The sequence below is a fragment of the Lissotriton vulgaris genome, chromosome 11, assembly GCF_964263255.1.
Source record: "Lissotriton vulgaris chromosome 11, aLisVul1.2, whole genome shotgun sequence".
In the NCBI taxonomy this organism is placed as follows: Eukaryota; Metazoa; Chordata; class Amphibia; order Caudata; family Salamandridae; genus Lissotriton; species Lissotriton vulgaris.
The window spans coordinates 482,702,685-482,720,184 of record NC_141699.1 but is presented as its reverse complement, the minus strand read 5'-3'; the positions used below and the strand labels follow the sequence as shown (position 1 = coordinate 482,720,184).

At 47.6% G+C, this 17,500-nt stretch overlaps 12 non-coding genes across 12 annotated transcripts; all 12 read left to right on the top strand.

Moving 5' to 3' along the window:
- The first annotated feature begins 136 nt into the window (after positions 1-136).
- Positions 137-218, top strand: TRNAS-CGA (transfer RNA serine (anticodon CGA)). The gene has a single exon. It is a non-coding gene; the product is annotated as a tRNA-Ser (tRNA).
- A 543-nt stretch (positions 219-761) lies between these two features.
- On the top strand, positions 762-843 carry TRNAS-UGA (transfer RNA serine (anticodon UGA)). Its single transcript has one exon. It is a non-coding gene; the product is annotated as a tRNA-Ser (tRNA).
- A 542-nt stretch (positions 844-1,385) lies between these two features.
- Positions 1,386-1,467, top strand: TRNAS-CGA (transfer RNA serine (anticodon CGA)). Its single transcript has one exon. It is a non-coding gene; the product is annotated as a tRNA-Ser (tRNA).
- A 542-nt stretch (positions 1,468-2,009) lies between these two features.
- TRNAS-UGA (transfer RNA serine (anticodon UGA)) lies at positions 2,010-2,091 on the top strand. The gene has a single exon. It is a non-coding gene; the product is annotated as a tRNA-Ser (tRNA).
- A 546-nt stretch (positions 2,092-2,637) lies between these two features.
- Positions 2,638-2,719, top strand: TRNAS-UGA (transfer RNA serine (anticodon UGA)). Its single transcript has one exon. It is a non-coding gene; the product is annotated as a tRNA-Ser (tRNA).
- Positions 2,720-3,261: 542 nt separating this feature from the next.
- On the top strand, positions 3,262-3,343 carry TRNAS-UGA (transfer RNA serine (anticodon UGA)). The gene has a single exon. It is a non-coding gene; the product is annotated as a tRNA-Ser (tRNA).
- Positions 3,344-3,889: 546 nt separating this feature from the next.
- On the top strand, positions 3,890-3,971 carry TRNAS-CGA (transfer RNA serine (anticodon CGA)). Its single transcript has one exon. It is a non-coding gene; the product is annotated as a tRNA-Ser (tRNA).
- Positions 3,972-4,513: 542 nt separating this feature from the next.
- On the top strand, positions 4,514-4,595 carry TRNAS-UGA (transfer RNA serine (anticodon UGA)). Its single transcript has one exon. It is a non-coding gene; the product is annotated as a tRNA-Ser (tRNA).
- A 543-nt stretch (positions 4,596-5,138) lies between these two features.
- TRNAS-UGA (transfer RNA serine (anticodon UGA)) lies at positions 5,139-5,220 on the top strand. Its single transcript has one exon. It is a non-coding gene; the product is annotated as a tRNA-Ser (tRNA).
- A 1,168-nt stretch (positions 5,221-6,388) lies between these two features.
- TRNAS-CGA (transfer RNA serine (anticodon CGA)) lies at positions 6,389-6,470 on the top strand. The gene has a single exon. It is a non-coding gene; the product is annotated as a tRNA-Ser (tRNA).
- Positions 6,471-7,640: 1,170 nt separating this feature from the next.
- TRNAS-CGA (transfer RNA serine (anticodon CGA)) lies at positions 7,641-7,722 on the top strand. Its single transcript has one exon. It is a non-coding gene; the product is annotated as a tRNA-Ser (tRNA).
- A 542-nt stretch (positions 7,723-8,264) lies between these two features.
- On the top strand, positions 8,265-8,346 carry TRNAS-CGA (transfer RNA serine (anticodon CGA)). Its single transcript has one exon. It is a non-coding gene; the product is annotated as a tRNA-Ser (tRNA).
- The last annotated feature ends 9,154 nt before the right edge of the window (positions 8,347-17,500 follow it).

Below are 17,500 nucleotides of genomic sequence, written 5' to 3'. Positions count from 1 at the left end.
AGCATGCAAAATAAGTGAGGACAACAGGGCACTGCTGGTACGTGCCCCGTCCTTCCGTTACTTTATTTTTTTGGTCTCCGCCTGACATGAGCAAAGCATGGCTCGTATACGACCACAGTGACAACATACTCATGCAGCTGCGATGGCCGAGTGGTTAAGGCGTTGGACTCGAAATCCAATGGGGTTTCCCTGCGCAGGTTCGAATCCTGCTTGCAGCGTAGTGTGATTTTGCATGAACACCATTTGGTTTAGTTAAGTAAATGTTCACTTCTCATTACGCAATCCTCATCAAGTCACAGAGTTAAACTGCAAAAACTCAAACTAGATGTAAACATTGAGACAATTTCCACACCCAGGAAGTGTTGTAGAGAGCAGGTGGCTCGGAAGGGTTCCTAGTCAGGACCTGTCCTGCCTGATCTAGACAAGTCATGAAAAGAGTACTTTTTTTTATGAAGCGTGTCTTGTTTAAGCTTTTGGACTCTTTCTGAGTACACTTAAGGGCCCGTTGCCACCGCCGTAATATAGGGAAACGAGGATAGAAATGTGCAGTGATTGATTACCACTCACCGGTGCCCTGTCTCTCACTTTGAGTGATGCGTATTGCTATTTTTATTAATTGTATGAAAGCATGCAAAATAAGTGAGGACAACAGGGCACTGCTGGTACGTGCCCCGTCCTTCTGTTACTTTATTTTTTATGTCTCGGCCTGACGTGAGTAGTGCATGGCTCGTATACGACAACTGTGACATCATACTCACGCAGCTGCGATGGCCGAGTGGTTAAGGCGTTAGACTTGAAATCCAATGGGGTTTCCCCGCGTAGGTTCGAATCCTGCTTGCAGCGTCATGAGATTTTGCATGAACACCATTTGGTTTAGTTAAGTAAATGTTCACTTCTCGTTACGCAATCCTCATCAAGTCACAGAGTTAAACGGCAAAAACTCAAACTAGATGTAAACATTGAGAAAATTTCCACACCCAGGAAGTGTTTTAGAGAGCAGGTGGCTCGGAAGGGTTCGTATTCTGGACCTGTCCTGCCTGATCTAGACAAGTCATGAAAAGAGTACTTTTTTTATGAAGCGTGTCTTGTTTAAGCTTTTGGACTCTTTCTGAGTACACTTAAGGGCCCGTTGCCACCGACGTAATATAGGGAAACGAGGATAGAAATGTGCAGTGATTGATTACCGCTCATCGGTGCCCTGTCTCTCACTTTGAGTTATGCGTATTGCTATTTTTATTAATTGTATTAAAGCATGCAAAATAAGTGGGGGATACAGGGCACTGCTGGTACGTGCCCCGTCCTGCCGCTACTTTAATTTTTAGGTCTCGGCCTGACGTGAGCAGCTATTGGCTCGTATACGACAACAGTGACATCATACTCATGCAGCTGCGATGGCCGAGTGGTTAAGGCGTTGGACTCGAAATCCAATGGGGTTTCCCTGCGCAGGTTCGAATCCTGCTTGCAGCGTAGTGTGATTTTGCATGAACACCATTTGGTTTAGTTAAGTAAATGTTCACTTCTCGTTACGCAATCCTCATCAAGTCACAGAGTTAAATGGAAAAAACTCAAACTAGATGTAAACATTGAGACAATTTCCACACCCAGGAAGTGTTTTAGAGAGCTGGTGGCTCGGAAGGGTTTGTAGTCTGGACCTGTCCTGCCTGATCTAGACAAGCCATGAAAAGAGTACTTTTTTTATGATGCATGTCTTGTTTAGGCTTTTGGACTCTTTCTTAGTACACTTAAGGGCCCGTTACCACCGCCGTAATATAGGGAAAAGTGGGTAGAAACATGCAGTGATTGATTACCACTCATCTGTGCCCTTTCACTCACTTTGAGTGATGCATGTTGCTATTTTTATTAATTGTATGAAAGCATGCAAAATAAGTGAGGACAACAGGGCACTGCTGGTACGTGCCCCGTCCTTCCGTTACTTTATTTTTTTGGTCTCTGCCTGACATGAGCAGAGCATGGCTCGTATACGACAACAGTGACATCATACTCATGCAGCTGCGATGGCCGAGTGGTTAAGGCGTTGGACTTGAAATCCAATCGGGTTTCCCCGCGTAGGTTCGAATCCTGCTTGCAGCGGCATGAGATTTTGCATGAACACCATTTGGTTAAGTTAAGTAAATGTGCACTTCTCATTACGCAATCCTCATCAAGTCACAGAGTTAAACGGCAAAAACTCAAACTAGATGTAAACATTGAGACAATTTCCACACCCAGGAAGTGTTTTAGAGAGCAGGTGCCTCGGAAGGGTTCGTAGTCTGGGCCTGTCCTGCATGATCTAGACAAGTCACGAAAAGAGTAATTATTTTTTTTATGAAGCGTGTCTTGTTTAGGCTTTTGGACTCTTTCTTAGTACACTTAAGGGCCCGTTACCACCGCCGTAATATAGGGAAAAGAGGGTAGAAATGCGCAGTGATTGATTACCGCTCATCTGTGCCCTGTCACTCACTTTGAGTGATGCTTGTTGCTATTTTTATTAATTGTATGAAAGCATTCAAAATAAGTGGGGGATACAGGGCACTGCTGGTACGTGCCCCGTCCTGCCATTACTTTATTTTTTAGGTCTCGGCCTGACGTGAGTAGTGCATGGCTCGTATACGACAACAGTGAGATCATACTCATGTAGCTGCGATGGCCGAGTGGTTAAGGCATTGGGCTTGAAATCCAATGGGGTTTCCCCGCGTAGGTTCGAATCCTGCTTGCAGCGTAGTGTGATTTTGCATGAACACCATTTGGTTTAGTTAAGTAAATGTTCACTTCTCGTTACGCAATCCTCATCAAGTCACAGAGTTAAATGGAAAAAACTCAAACTAGATGTAAACATTGAGACAATTTCCACACCCAGGAAGTGTTTTAGAGAGCTGGTGGCTCGGAAGGGTTTGTAGTCTGGACCTGTCCTGCCTGATCTAGACAAGCCATGAAAAGAGTACTTTTTTTATGATGCATGTCTTGTTTAGGCTTTTGGACTCTTTCTTAGTACACTTAAGGGCCCTTTACCACCGCCGTAATATAGGGAAAAGTGGGTAGAAACATGCAGTGATTGATTACCGCTCATCTGTGCCCTGTCACTCACTTTGAGTGATGCTTGTTGCTATTTTTATTAATTGTATGAAAGCATTCAAAATAAGTGGGGGATACAGGGCACTGCTGGTACGTGCCCCGTCCTGCCATTACTTTATTTTTTAGGTCTCGGCCTGACGTGAGTAGTGCATGGCTCGTATACGACAACAGTGAGGTCATACTCATGTAGCTGCGATGGCCGAGTGGTTAAGGCATTGGGCTTGAAATCCAATGGGGTTTCCCCGCGTAGGTTCGAATCCTGCTTGCAGCGTAGTGTGATTTTGCATGAACACCATTTGGTTTAGTTAAGTAAATGTGCACTTCTCATTACGCAATCCTCATCAAGTCACAGAGTTAAACGGCAAAAACTCAAACTAGATGTAAACATTGAGACAATTTCCACACCCAGGAAGTGTTTTAGAGAGCAGGTGCCTCGGAAGGGTTCGTAGTCTGGGCCTGTCCTGCATGATCTAGACAAGTCACGAAAAGAGTAATTATTTTTTTTATGAAGCGTGTCTTGTTTAGGCTTTTGGACTCTTTCTTAGTACACTTAAGGGCCCGTTACCACCGCCGTAATATAGGGAAAAGAGGGTAGAAATGCGCAGTGATTGATTACCGCTCATCTGTGCCCTGTCACTCACTTTGAGTGATGCTTGTTGCTATTTTTATTAATTGTATGAAAGCATTCAAAATAAGTGAGGACAACAGGGCACTACTGGTACGTGCCCCGTCCTTCCGTTACTTTATTTTTTTGGTCTCTGCCTGACATGAGCAGAGCATGGCTCGTATACGACAACTGTGACATCATACTCATGCATCTGCGATGGCCGAGTGGTTAAGGCGTTGGACTCGAAATCCAATGGGGTTTCCCTGCGCAGGTTTGAATCCTGCTTGCAGCGTAGTGTGATTTTGCACGAACACCATTTGGTTTAGTTAAGGAAATGTTCACTTCTCGTTACGCAATCCTCATCAAGTCACAGAGTTAAATGGCAAAAACTCAAACTAGATGTAAACATTGAAACAATTTCCACACCTAGGAAGTGTTTTAGAGAGCAGGTTGCTCGGAAGGGTTTGTAGTCTGGACCTATCCTGCCTGATCTAGACAAGTTACGAAATGAGTACTTTTTTTATGATGCATGTCTTGTTTAGGCTTTTGGACTCTTTCTTAGTACACTTAAGGGCCCGTTGCCACCGCCGTAATATATGGAAACGAGCGTAGAAATGTGCAGTGATTGATTACCGCTCATCTGTGCCCTGTCACTCATTTTGAGTGATGCATATTGCTATTTTTATTAATTGTATGGAAGTATGCGAAATAAGTGAGGACAACAGGGCACTGCTGGTATGTGCCCCGTCCTTCCGTTACTTTATTTTTTAGGTCTCGACCTCACATGAGTAGCGCATGGCTCGTATACGACAACAGTGACATCATACTCACGCAGCTGCGATGGCCGAGTGGTTAAGGCGTTGGACTTGAAATCCAATGGGGTTTCCCCGCGTAGGTTGGAATCCTGCTTGCAGCGGCATGAGTTTTTGCATGAACACCATTTGGTTTAGTTAAGTAAATGTTCACTTCTCATTACGCAATCCTCATCAAGTCACAGAGTTAAACTACAAAAACTCAAACTAGATGTAAACATTGAGACAATTTCCACACCCAGGAAGTGTTTTAGAGAGCAGGTGGCCCGGAAGGGTTCGTAGTCTGGACCTGTCCTGCCTGATCTAGACAAGTCATGAAAAGAGTACTTTTTTTAATGAATTGTGTCTTGTTTAAGCTTTTGGACTCTTTCTTAGTACACTTAAGGGCCCGTTGCCACCGCCGTAATATAGGGAAACGAGGATAGAAATGTGCAGTGATTGATTACCACTCATCGGTGCCCTGTCTCTCACTTTGAGTTATGCGTATTGCTATTTTTATTAATTGTATGAAAGCATGCAAAATAAGTGAGGACAACAGGGCACTGCTGGTACGTGCCCCGTCCTTCTGTTACTTTATTTTTTATGTCTCGGCCTGACGTGAGTAGTGCATGGCTCGTATACGACAACTGTGACATCATACTCACGCAGCTGCGATGGCCGAGTGGTTAAGGCGTTGGACTTGAAATCCAATGGGGTTTCCCTGCGCAGGTTCGAATCCTGCTTGCAGCGTAGTGTGATTTTGCATGAACACCATTTGGTTTAGTTAAGTAAATGTTCACTTCTCGTTACGCAATCCTCATCAAGTCACAGAGTTAAATGGAAAAAACTCAAACTAGATGTAAACATTGAGACAATTTCCACACCCAGGAAGTGTTTTAGAGAGCTGGTGTCTCGGAAGGGTTTGTAGTCTGGGCCTGTCCTGCCTGATCTAGACAAGTCATGAAAAGAGTACTTTTTTATGATGCATGTCTTATTTAGGCTTTTGGACTCTTTCTTAGTACACTTAAGGGCCCGTTACCACCCCCGTAATATAGGGAAAAGTGGGTAGAAACATGCAGTGATTGATTACCACTCATCTGTGCCCTTTCACTCACTTTGAGTGATGCATGTTGCTATTTTTATTAATTGTATGAAAGCATGCAAAATAAGTGAGGACAACAAGGCACTGCTGGTACGTGCCCCGTCCTTCCGTTACTTTATTTTTTTGGTCTCCGCCTGACATGAGCAGAGCATGGCTCGTATACGACAACAGTGACCTCATACTCATGCAGCTGTGATGGCCGAGTGGTTGAGGCGTTGGACTTGAAATCCAATCGGGTTTCCCCGCGTAGGTTCGAATCCTGCTTGCAGCGGCATGAGATTTTGCATGAACACCATTTGGTTAAGTTAAGTAAATGTTCACTTCTCATTACGCAATCCTCATCAAGTCACAGAGTTAAACGGCAAAAACTCAAACTAGATGTAAACATTGAGACAATTTCACACCCAGGAAGTGTTTTAGAGAGCAGGTGCCTCGGAAGGGTTCGTAGTCTGGACCTGTCCTGCATGATCTAGACAAGTCACGAAAAGAGTAATTATTTTTTTTATGAAGCGTGTCTTGTTTAGGCTTTTGGACTCTTTCTTAGTACACTTAAGGGCCCGTTACCACCGCCGTAATATAGGGAAAAGAGGGTAGAAATGCGCAGTGATTGATTACCGCTCATCTGTGCCCTGTCACTCACTTTGAGCGATGCTTGTTGCTATTTTTATTAATTGTATGAAAGCATTCAAAATAAGTGGGGGATACAGGGCACTGCTGGTACATGCCCCGTCCTGCCGTTACTTTAATTTTTAGGTCTCGGACTGACGTGAGCAGCGTATGGCTCGTATACGACAACAGTTAGATCATACTCATGTAGCTGCGATGGCCGAGTGGTTAAGGCGTTGGACTCGAAATCCAATGGGGTTTCCCTGCGCAGGTTCGAATCCTGCTTGCAGCGTAGTGTGATTTTGCATGAACACCATTTGGTTTAGTTAAGTAAATGTTCACTTCTCGTTACGCAATCCTCATCAAGTCACAGAGTTAAATGGAAAAAACTCAAACTAGATGTAAACATTGAGACAATTTCCACACCCAGAAAGTGTTTTAGAGAGCTGGTGGCTCGGAAGGGTTTGTAGTCTGGACCTATCCTGCCTGATCTAGACAAGTTACGAAATGAGTACTTTTTTTATGATGCATGTCTTGTTTAGGCTTTTGGACTCTTTCTTAGTACACTTAAGGGCCCGTTGCCACCGCCGTAATATATGGAAACGAGGGTAGAAATGTGCAGTGATTGATTACCACTCATCTGTGCCCTTTCACTCACTTTGAGTGATGCATGTTGCTATTTTTATTAATTGTATGAAAGCATGCAAAATAAGTGAGGACAACAAGGCACTGCTGGTACGTGCCCCGTCCTTCCATTACTTTATTTTTTTGGTCTCCGCCTGACATGAGCAGAGCATGGCTCGTATACGACAACAGTGACATCATACTCATGCAGCTGCGATGGCCGAGTGGTTAAGGTGTTGGACTTGAAATCCAATCGGGTTTCCCCGCGTAGGCTCGAATCCTGCTTGCAGCGGCATGAGATTTTGCATGAACACCATTTGGTTAAGTTAAGTAAATGTTCACTTCTCATTACGCAATCCTCATCAAGTCACAGAGTTAAACGGCAAAAACTCAAACTAGATGTAAACATTGAGACAATTTCCACACCCAGGAAGTGTTTTAGAGAGCAGGTGCCTCGGAAGGGTTCATAGTCTGGACCTGTCCTGCATGATCTAGACAAGTCACGAAAAGAGTAATTATTTTTTTTATGAAGCGTGTCTTGTTTAGGCTTTTGGACTCTTTCTTAGTACACTTAAGGGCCCGTTACCACTGCCGTAATATAGGGAAAAGAGGGTAGAAATGCGCAGTGATTGATTACCGCTCATCTGTGCCCTGTCACTCACTTTGAGTGATGCTTGTTGCTATTTTTATTAATTGTATGAAAGCATTCAAAATAAGTGGGGGATACAGGGCACTGCTGGTACGTGCCCCGTCCTGCCGTTACTTTAATTTTTAGGTCTCGGACTGACGTGAGCAGCGTATGGCTCGTATACGACAACAGTGAGATCATACTCATGCAGCTGCGATGGCCGAGTGGTTAAGGCGTTGGACTCGAAATCCAATGGGGTTTCCCTGCACAGGTTCGAATCCTGCTAGCAGCGTAGAGTGATTTTGCATTAACACCATTTGGTTTAGTTAAGTAAATGTTCACTTCTCGTTACGCAATCCTCATCAAGTCACAGAGTTAAATGGAAAAAACTCAAACTAGATGTAAACATTGAGACAATTTCCACACCCAGGAAGTGTTTTAGAGAGCTGGTGGCTCGGAAGGGTTTGTAGTCTGGACCTATCCTGCCTGATCTAGACAAGTTACGAAATGAGTACTTTTTTTATGATGCATGTCTTGTTTAGGCTTTTGGACTCTTTCTTAGTACACTTAAGGGCCCGTTACCACCGCCGTAATATAGGGAAATGTGGGTAGAAACATGCAGTGATTGATTACCACTCATCTGTGCCCTTTCACTCACTTTGAGTGATGCATGTTGCTATTTTTATTAATTGTATGAAAGCATTCAAAATAAGTGGGGGATACAGGGCACTGCTGGTACATGCCCCGTCCTGCCGTTACTTTAATTTTTAGGTCTCGGACTGACGTGAGCAGCGTATGGCTCGTATACGACAACAGTGACAACATACTCATGCAGCTGCGATGGCCGAGTGGTTAAGGCGTTGGACTCGAAATCCAATGGGGTTTCCCTGCGCAGGTTCGAATCCTGCTTGCAGCGTAGTGTGATTTTGCATGAACACCATTTAGTTTAGTTAAGTAAATGTTCACTTCTCGTTACGCAATCCTCATCAAGTCACAGAGTTAAATGGAAAAAACTCAAACTAGATGTAAACATTGAGACAATTTCCACACCCAGTGTGAGAAGTTGGCCTGGTATATAATGCTCACTAGTTCTAGTGATCACTTTGTACCATGCCAAGCAACCCTTATGATGATGGTTGTAATTCAACCTTGTAGACCAGTTATCCTAGTGGTAACGTGGACAAAGCAGTCTTAGGCTAAACTCTGAAAGGCATGTGAAGCCAGCTGTTATACCATACACAACCCCCTTGAATACCAAATGAAAGGGACACCACACAGATATATATTGAAAATATATATTGATTTATTAACTATAAAATCCCCTGGACTCTTTATGAGCACAGAAGCACAAGCGTAAAATCACAAGACAGTTTAAAATACACAAAAGTTGCACAATATGGATGAGCCCTAGGGGCCACCTAAACCATATACTAAATAAGTGGTATAAGGGATACCAGGAGGAAAGTGAAGAGGCCTAGGGCCTTGGGAATCGCTGGAGCTATTCGAGACTGGAGTTAGCTAAGTCGGGAAAGGCCCACGGGACTCGGGTGCAGTGTCCAAAGTGCACGCACTTCTCAATACAAAGTCTATGGTGCGTAAAAAGCACAAAGTTAGAAAGTTAGGAACCTTCCGAGTGACCTACGGAGCTGAAACTTAAAACACAGGCCCTTGGGATGTGTACCAGTGCAGGAGCACCGGCGGAGCTGAGTTACCTCACCCACAGGAAGCGGGTGCACAGGGTCGAAGATGTGTCGGGTTTCGTCACGCTGGTCGATGGTGCTTGGAGCAGGAGATGCTGCAGGCGGCTCGATGAGAAGAGTTCCGGTGGATCCAAGGGTGGATCTGTAGATGTGAAGACCTGAAAGCAGAGGGGACAGTGTTCAAAGTCACTAGCCAGTGACTGCCGTGGAACCAGAGTGGAACCAGGTGATGTCGGGTGCAAACAGGCGTTGTCGGGTAGCTTCTTTCTGCAGCCACGTGGATACCCGGGGTCGAGGACGTCCAGGAGTCGGTCACGAGCTGTCCCACGTAGGCTTCTCGCTGTTGGCGGTGTCGGCGACCTGATCGGAGCAAACAGGCCTTGGCAAATGCAAGCCACGCAGAAGTTGAAAGATGCTGTTCACTCGGACCAGCAAGGTCAGAGCGGGTGCTCCTTTTCACAGGAGCTTGGGTAGTTCTGGAGCAACCAGACCTGCTGTTTAAATCTTCGGGTTTGTCGCCAAGATGGCCGCTGGCCGCGTGGCTAGTGGCCGGGATGGCGCGTCGAGTGGCACAATGCAAAAGGGCCCCACGCAGATCGTGGAGATGCTGGAGGGCTGATCTTCGGTGCAAGGGCTGCTCGGTGGTGGGGGTTCTCAATCCCCAAAGCACAACGTCGAGGATGCCTCAGAAGCTGCGCAGTCAGCTTTTCGGGTGTCTTTCAAGAGGTCCGGTCCCACGTCACTCGGTGCCTCCACGGGTCCCTTCTTTGCAGGGACTGTGGATCGGGCTCTGAGAGGTCTGGGAATCTGGTTCTTGTCGGGCTCTGGGCTCGGGCTCCGGCGGGAGGCGGCGGCAAAGCAGACGTCGAGTTGCTGGTTGGTACCTGTGTTCACAGGGTGGTCACTCCTTGGCCACAAGGGAGATTCTTCTTCAGTCTTCTGTGCAGCAGAATGTCGAAGTCCAGTCTTCTTCTTAGTTTTAAGTTGATTTCGGGATGATCTGCTGTGCAATGGCACTGCTCCCCCTCTTATTCCAATCTAGGGGGTGGATCACCTACTAGGTCCCTCCTCTGGGAGGAACCAGGAAGGGGGGCGGTTACACCCCCTTTCCTTTGTCCAGCTCCGCGCCAGGACTGGGGCTGGAAGGCCCCAGAACCGGTTTGGGCTGGCCTATGCACGAGGACACCTTGTGTGCCCCGGGCATGTCTGATTCTATTCAGCCCTGTCCTACCCAATACACAAAATCCTGTCTGGGGTGGTGCTCGCACCTCCCAAGGCAGGAAACCCTTTGTCCAGGCCACCATCTGCCGAGTTTCGGTCAGCAGCAGGAGGCCAGACTTGTGTCTGTGGTGGCAGCGTCCATTTTGTGAAGCTGAGGCTCTGTTTAACTTTAACCGGGGTTAAGGCTACACACATGTCGTGTCCCTCTAGAAGGGTGGAATGCTATCCCCGTCGCCAGAATTGGCGAGGGGATAGTATTCCAATTCGTATGACACCTTACTCGACATGTTTTGATAAAGCCAAACCAAAGATAGCATTTAACCGCGAGGATTATAATGCACTTAAGAGTATATGGTATGGCAATATCCCGGAACAGCTTAGGGAGTTTTTCCCGACAGCTGCAGACAGGCTCAGCTCATGCCAGAGCACCATCTCACATATTTCCAAGCACTCTGCCTCCAGGATTGATGAGGCCTTCCATAGGAGTGGCTGATAGGAACACATGTGTCCAGTTTAGGGTTAGGCACAGGCATACTGTACCTAAGTAAGAGGTGATTACACCAACTTACCCCAGCTGAGTGATCAGCCAGTTGTGTCAAATATGGAGGCCAGGCCAGGGGTGGCACAATACATGCTGCAGCCCCTGGTAGGCCTTGGCTACACCTATGCCCTGGGTACCTATGGTACACTGTTACAGGGGCCTATAAGGTGAACCAATTCCAATTGTGTTATGCACCTAAGGTACATGGAGTCCATTTTAAGGAGAGAGCAATCAGCCTGGGGCCCTGAATAGCAGGATCCCAGGCCAACTAAGTCAAAAACCAGCTAAACACCAGGCAAAAAGTTTGGGGGTAACCATAGTCAGATATCCACCTTCCTACATAACCCCCCCCCAAACGAAAGGAGATAAGGCTATCCTTGACCAGGTAAGCCTATATTGCCTAAGTGGCCATATAAGGAAGTACCAGCTCTGGCTTGGTAACCCCCTGTCTCATGGTCCACTAAGCAATCCCTCACCCTAAGGGTATCTGAGGGTCTCCACCATAGGGAATCTCTACCTGTGGTGTGTCTTTGCAAAGTCAAAGGCTGGTGTTGGGATGGAGTACTGAAGTGAGTTTCCTCTGTAGGGCTCAGCTTCCTCCAATCACTCTCCACCATGTGTGCCTTTCTTTCTCTGACTGAGTTGAACTGTGCTCTCAGGGTCAACCTCTGGCTACCTAAAGCTGGAGGCTGAGTCCCTCTGTTTGGCTTACTGGAGGGACAGTTCAGGTTTGGGCCCTTAGGGTCCCAGGTTTGGCTGTGCCCAACAATATCCATCTGGGGGAGGTCCCTAACTACTTTTAAGGGGGATCTCTCAGGAGTTTTTAAAGTTTGCACCTCACTAGGGCTACTAGTTTCGGTGCCCCTAATCTGTTGATGGGGGTGCTTTATTTGACAGGGGGCCCTTTGGGTCTCACTGTCCTTCTTGTCCTCTGCAGCCCTGGGCTGAGTAAGGCAAGGTAGAGAGGGGCAGGTTACCTGCTCCAGACTGGGTCCCTCCTGAGAAGGGTCCACTGCCATCAGAGGCTCTGTCAGGCCAGGCCTAACAACCTCTGGGACAGTTCCTTCATCAGGGGTAAGATCAGTTCCCTGAGGAGGCTGATCCTTTCCTAAAGTCTGGTGGGAGGGAGATTTCTCTTCCTCCTCAATGCTCTCTGTTTGGGTGGAGTGATCCATCATTTCAGGCTTCACTACCCATGTATCAGTTTGAGTTTGGGCTGTGGCCATCACAGCCCCACCAACCTTTTCAGGAGGAGACTCAGTTTGGGTATGGGCTGTTACTAGTACAGCCCTGCTACTCTTTTCAGGAGGGAAGTTATCTAAAGATGGGGCTGAGGTTTGCTCAGCCCTCCCAACCTTTTCAGGAAGGACATCTTGAATTGGGGCTGTAGCCATTACAGCCCCACTAACCTTTCCATGGAGATTTACCATTCTAGAATGGGTTTGCTGTTCAACCTCAGCCCAGGCTGAGATTTCCAAATCATTACCCAGTAGGCAATCTACAGGCAAGTTTGCTGACACTGCCACTCTCTTTGGGCCAGTGACACCTCCCCAGCTAAGATTGACTACTGCCATGGGATGATTGGTTTCTATGCCATCAATGTTTGTCACCTGATATCTGGCATCAGGTAAAAGTTGCCTTGAGGGGACTAGACATTCAGCCACCATGGTGATGCTAGCCCCTGTGTCTCTGAAGGCCTCAACTTTCAAGCCATTGATGAGGGGCTCCTGTCTATACTTGCTCAAAGTGTTTGGGCAAGCAGTGAAATTGGCAAACCCCATGCCAGTCTCATAGACAAGAGTATCTGAGTTAGGGGACCTGGATAGGCCAGAGTCCACCTGTCCTCCAAAAGTAAACCCACCCAAATTCTTGGGGGTGCTCCCACCACCTGGGGGACCACTGCTAACAGTGACAGGAGGTGTTGGAGCCTTACCTGGAGGTATATTCTCCTTATTGCCATTCTTGGGACAACAGCTATCTGTTTTGTAATGCCCCACCTGTTTACAGGTATGACAATAAGGCTTTTTCTGGGATGTAGAAGTGTCTTGGGACCCACCCCCATTCTTGGAGTTTTGGGGCCCTGGGGAAGTCTTTTCCTTACTTTTATCCCCACCCTTCTCTTGAGGCTTGGTAGTCTCTTTCTTTTGGTCACCACCCTGGTTCTTAGGCCTGATCCTGGTTCTGACCCATTTGTCTGCCCTCCTACCCAATTCTTGTGGGGAGGTCAGATCAGAGTCAACCAGGTGCTGATGTAGAAGCTGATTTTGACAATTACTTAAGATTTGCTCTCTCATAATTAAATTATACAATCCTGTATAGTCAGTAACCTTACTTCCCAGCAACCAGCCCTCCAGAGCCTTAGTGGCACACTCAACAAATTCAGACCAGTCCTGAGTCTGTGTCTTCTGGGTATCTCTGAACATTAACCTGTACTGTTCAGTGGTTAAGCCTAACCCATCAATCAGAGCACTCTTCAGGACCATGTAGTTTCTAGAATCCTCATCACTAACTGTGAGGAGTCTGTCTCTGCCTCTACCTTCAAAGGAGAGCCACAAGATTGCTGCCCACTGCTCCTGAGGGATCTGCTGTACCATGCAGGCTCTCTCAAGTGCAGTCATCCATTTGTGGATATCATCCCCAGCTTTGTAGGGGGGCACAATCTTACTCAGGTTTCTTGTATCAAAGGACCTGTCTTTATCCTTCTGGATAGTGCTGCCACCAGTGGATCCTAATCCACTCTCTCTAGGCTGTCTTGCTCTAGCAAGTTTCTCCTTGGCCAGGGCAACCTCTAATTCTTGCCTCTGAATCCTAAGCTCAGCCTCTCTCATCTTGGCCTCATGTTCCCTTCTCTGAGGGCTAGTCATCTCCTTCCTGGAGTGACCATGAGAGCCTCTAGAGACATGGGAGGTATTGGATTCACCTGAGTGATGCCTCCTCCTCCTATGGCCCTGGTTAAGTCCACCTGAGGGTCTGAATGGGTTGTTACCTGATTCATTCCCAAGTTGACTTAAGTTAGCCTGGTTCAGTCTACTGACCAGCACCTGACTATCTCTGTCATCATCTGACTCACTGCTTTCCACCTCCTCCTCCTCTTCTTCTTCCTCTTCCTCTACATCTACGTGAGGAGCTCCAGTGGTGGAGGCTTCCTCATCTACTAGGATGATAGGGGTAGGGGTGTCTACAGTGTCATCCTCTGAAGGATGGCCTCCTTCAGCATTCCCTGTGGGGTTTGCTTTAGAGGTCTTTAGAGCCTCAGACTGATCCAAGAGCTCTCTTAGGTGGTCTGTAGTAGGGGAAGGCCCTGTCTTCAGACCCCTTAAGACACAAAGCTGTCTTAATTCCTTAAAAGGAAAAATAGCAAACTGGGATGGTGCCCTTGGAGGGTCACTCTCAACAGGAGTAAGTCCACTGGACCCCTCTGTTCCAGACATTGCTCTAGTGTGGGTGGATGTGTTGCAATCTACCTACACTGGTGTTTACCTACTAAACCTATCTAGTAGTTGTAGCTAGGGTGTGCTACTCCCTTTGCTCTACAACAACTAAGTTCAGTAGAACTTAAGTATACTAGTCTTGTTTTATATGTACCTAGCAGGTACCTGTATGATCTTTCAAATGATAATCTCAAAGATTGTAATGGTAAAACAACAGCAAGCTCAGATCCCAATCCGCTGCTCACCAATGTGAGAAGTTGGCCTGGTATATAATGCTCACTAGTTCTAGTGATCACTTTGTACCATGCCAAGCAACCCTTATGATGATGGTTGTAATTCAACCTTGTAGACCAGTTATCCTAGTGGTAACGTGGACAAAGCAGTCTTAGGCTAAACTCTGAAAGGCATGTGAAGCCAGCTGTTATACCATACACAACCCCCTTGAATACCAAATGAAAGGGACACCACACAGATATATATTGAAAATATATATTGATTTATTAACTATAAAATCCCCTGGACTCTTTATGAGCACAGAAGCACAAGCGTAAAATCACAAGACAGTTTAAAATACACAAAAGTTGCACAATATGGATGAGCCCTAGGGGCCACCTAAACCATATACTAAATAAGTGGTATAAGGGATACCAGGAGGAAAGTGAAGAGGCCTAGGGCCTTGGGAATCGCTGGAGCTATTCGAGACTGGAGTTAGCTAAGTCGGGAAAGGCCCACGGGACTCGGGTGCAGTGTCCAAAGTGCACGCACTTCTCAATACAAAGTCTATGGTGCGTAAAAAGCACAAAGTTAGAAAGTTAGGAACCTTCCGAGTGACCTACGGAGCTGAAACTTAAAACACAGGCCCTTGGGATGTGTACCAGTGCAGGAGCACCGGCGGAGCTGAGTTACCTCACCCACAGGAAGCGGGTGCACAGGGTCGAAGATGTGTCGGGTTTCGTCACGCTGGTCGATGGTGCTTGGAGCAGGAGATGCTGCAGGCGGCTCGATGAGAAGAGTTCCGGTGGATCCAAGGGTGGATCTGTAGATGTGAAGACCTGAAAGCAGAGGGGACAGTGTTCAAAGTCACTAGCCAGTGACTGCCGTGGAACCAGAGTGGAACCAGGTGATGTCGGGTGCAAACAGGCGTTGTCGGGTAGCTTCTTTCTGCAGCCACGTGGATACCCGGGGTCGAGGACGTCCAGGAGTCGGTCACGAGCTGTCCCACGTAGGCTTCTCGCTGTTGGCGGTGTCGGCGACCTGATCGGAGCAAACAGGCCTTGGCAAATGCAAGCCACGCAGAAGTTGAAAGATGCTGTTCACTCGGACCAGCAAGGTCAGAGCGGGTGCTCCTTTTCACAGGAGCTTGGGTAGGTCTGGAGCAACCAGACCTGCTGTTTAAATCTTCGGGTTCGTCGCCAAGATGGCCGCTGGCCGCGTGGCTAGTGGCCGGGATGGCGCGTCGAGTGGCACAATGCAAAAGGGCCCCACGCAGATCGTGGAGATGCTGGAGGGCTGATCTTCGGTGCAAGGGCTGCTCGGTGGTGGGGGTTCTCAATCCCCAAAGCACAACGTCGAGGATGCCTCAGAAGCTGCGCAGTCAGCTTTTCGGGTGTCTTTCAAGAGGTCCGGTCCCACGTCACTCGGTGCCTCCACGGGTCCCTTCTTTGCAGGGACTGTGGATCGGGCTCTGAGAGGTCTGGGAATCTGGTTCTTGTCGGGCTCTGGGCTCGGGCTCCGGCGGGAGGCGGCGGCAAAGCAGACGTCGAGTTGCTGGTTGGTACCTGTGTTCACAGGGTGGTCACTCCTTGGCCACAAGGGAGATTCTTCTTCAGTCTTCTGTGCAGCAGAATGTCGAAGTCCAGTCTTCTTCTTAGTTTTAAGTTGATTTCGGGATGATCTGCTGTGCAATGGCACTGCTCCCCCTCTTATTCCAATCTAGGGGGTGGATCACCTACTAGGTCCCTCCTCTGGGAGGAACCAGGAAGGGGGGCGGTTACACCCCCTTTCCTTTGTCCAGCTCCGCGCCAGGACTGGGGCTGGAAGGCCCCAGAACCGGTTTGGGCTGGCCTATGCACGAGGACACCTTGTGTGCCCCGGGCATGTCTGATTCTATTCAGCCCTGTCCTACCCAATACACAAAATCCTGTCTGGGGTGGTGCTCGCACCTCCCAAGGCAGGAAACCCTTTGTCCAGGCCACCATCTGCCGAGTTTCGGTCAGCAGCAGGAGGCCAGACTTGTGTCTGTGGTGGCAGCGTCCATTTTGTGAAGCTGAGGCTCTGTTTAACTTTAACCGGGGTTAAGGCTACACACATGTCGTGTCCCTCTAGAAGGGTGGAATGCTATCCCCGTCGCCAGAATTGGCGAGGGGATAGTATTCCAATTCGTATGACACCTTACTCGACATGTTTTGATAAAGCCAAACCAAAGATAGCATTTAACCGCGAGGATTATAATGCACTTAAGAGTATATGGTATGGCAATATCCCGGAACAGCTTAGGGAGTTTTTCCCGACAGCTGCAGACAGGCTCAGCTCATGCCAGAGCACCATCTCACATATTTCCAAGCACTCTGCCTCCAGGATTGATGAGGCCTTCCATAGGAGTGGCTGATAGGAACACATGTGTCCAGTTTAGGGTTAGGCACAGGCATACTGTACCTAAGTAAGAGGTGATTACACCAACTTACCCCAGCTGAGTGATCAGCCAGTTGTGTCAAATATGGAGGCCAGGCCAGGGGTGGCACAATACATGCTGCAGCCCCTGGTAGGCCTTGGCTACACCTATGCCCTGGGTACCTATGGTACACTGTTACAGGGGCCTATAAGGTGAACCAATTCCAATTGTGTTATGCACCTAAGGTACATGGAGTCCATTTTAAGGAGAGAGCAATCAGCCTGGGGCCCTGAATAGCAGGATCCCAGGCCAACTAAGTCAAAAACCAGCTAAACACCAGGCAAAAAGTTTGGGGGTAACCATAGTCAGATATCCACCTTCCTACACCCAGGAAGTGTTTTAGAGAGCTGGTGGCTCGGAAGGGTTTGTAGTCTGGACCTGTCCTGCCTGATCTAGACAAGTCATGAAAAGAGTACTTTTTTTTATGATGCATGACTTGTTTAGGCTTTTGGACTCTTTCTTAGTACACTTAAGGGCCCGTTACCCCCGCCGTAATATAGGGAAAA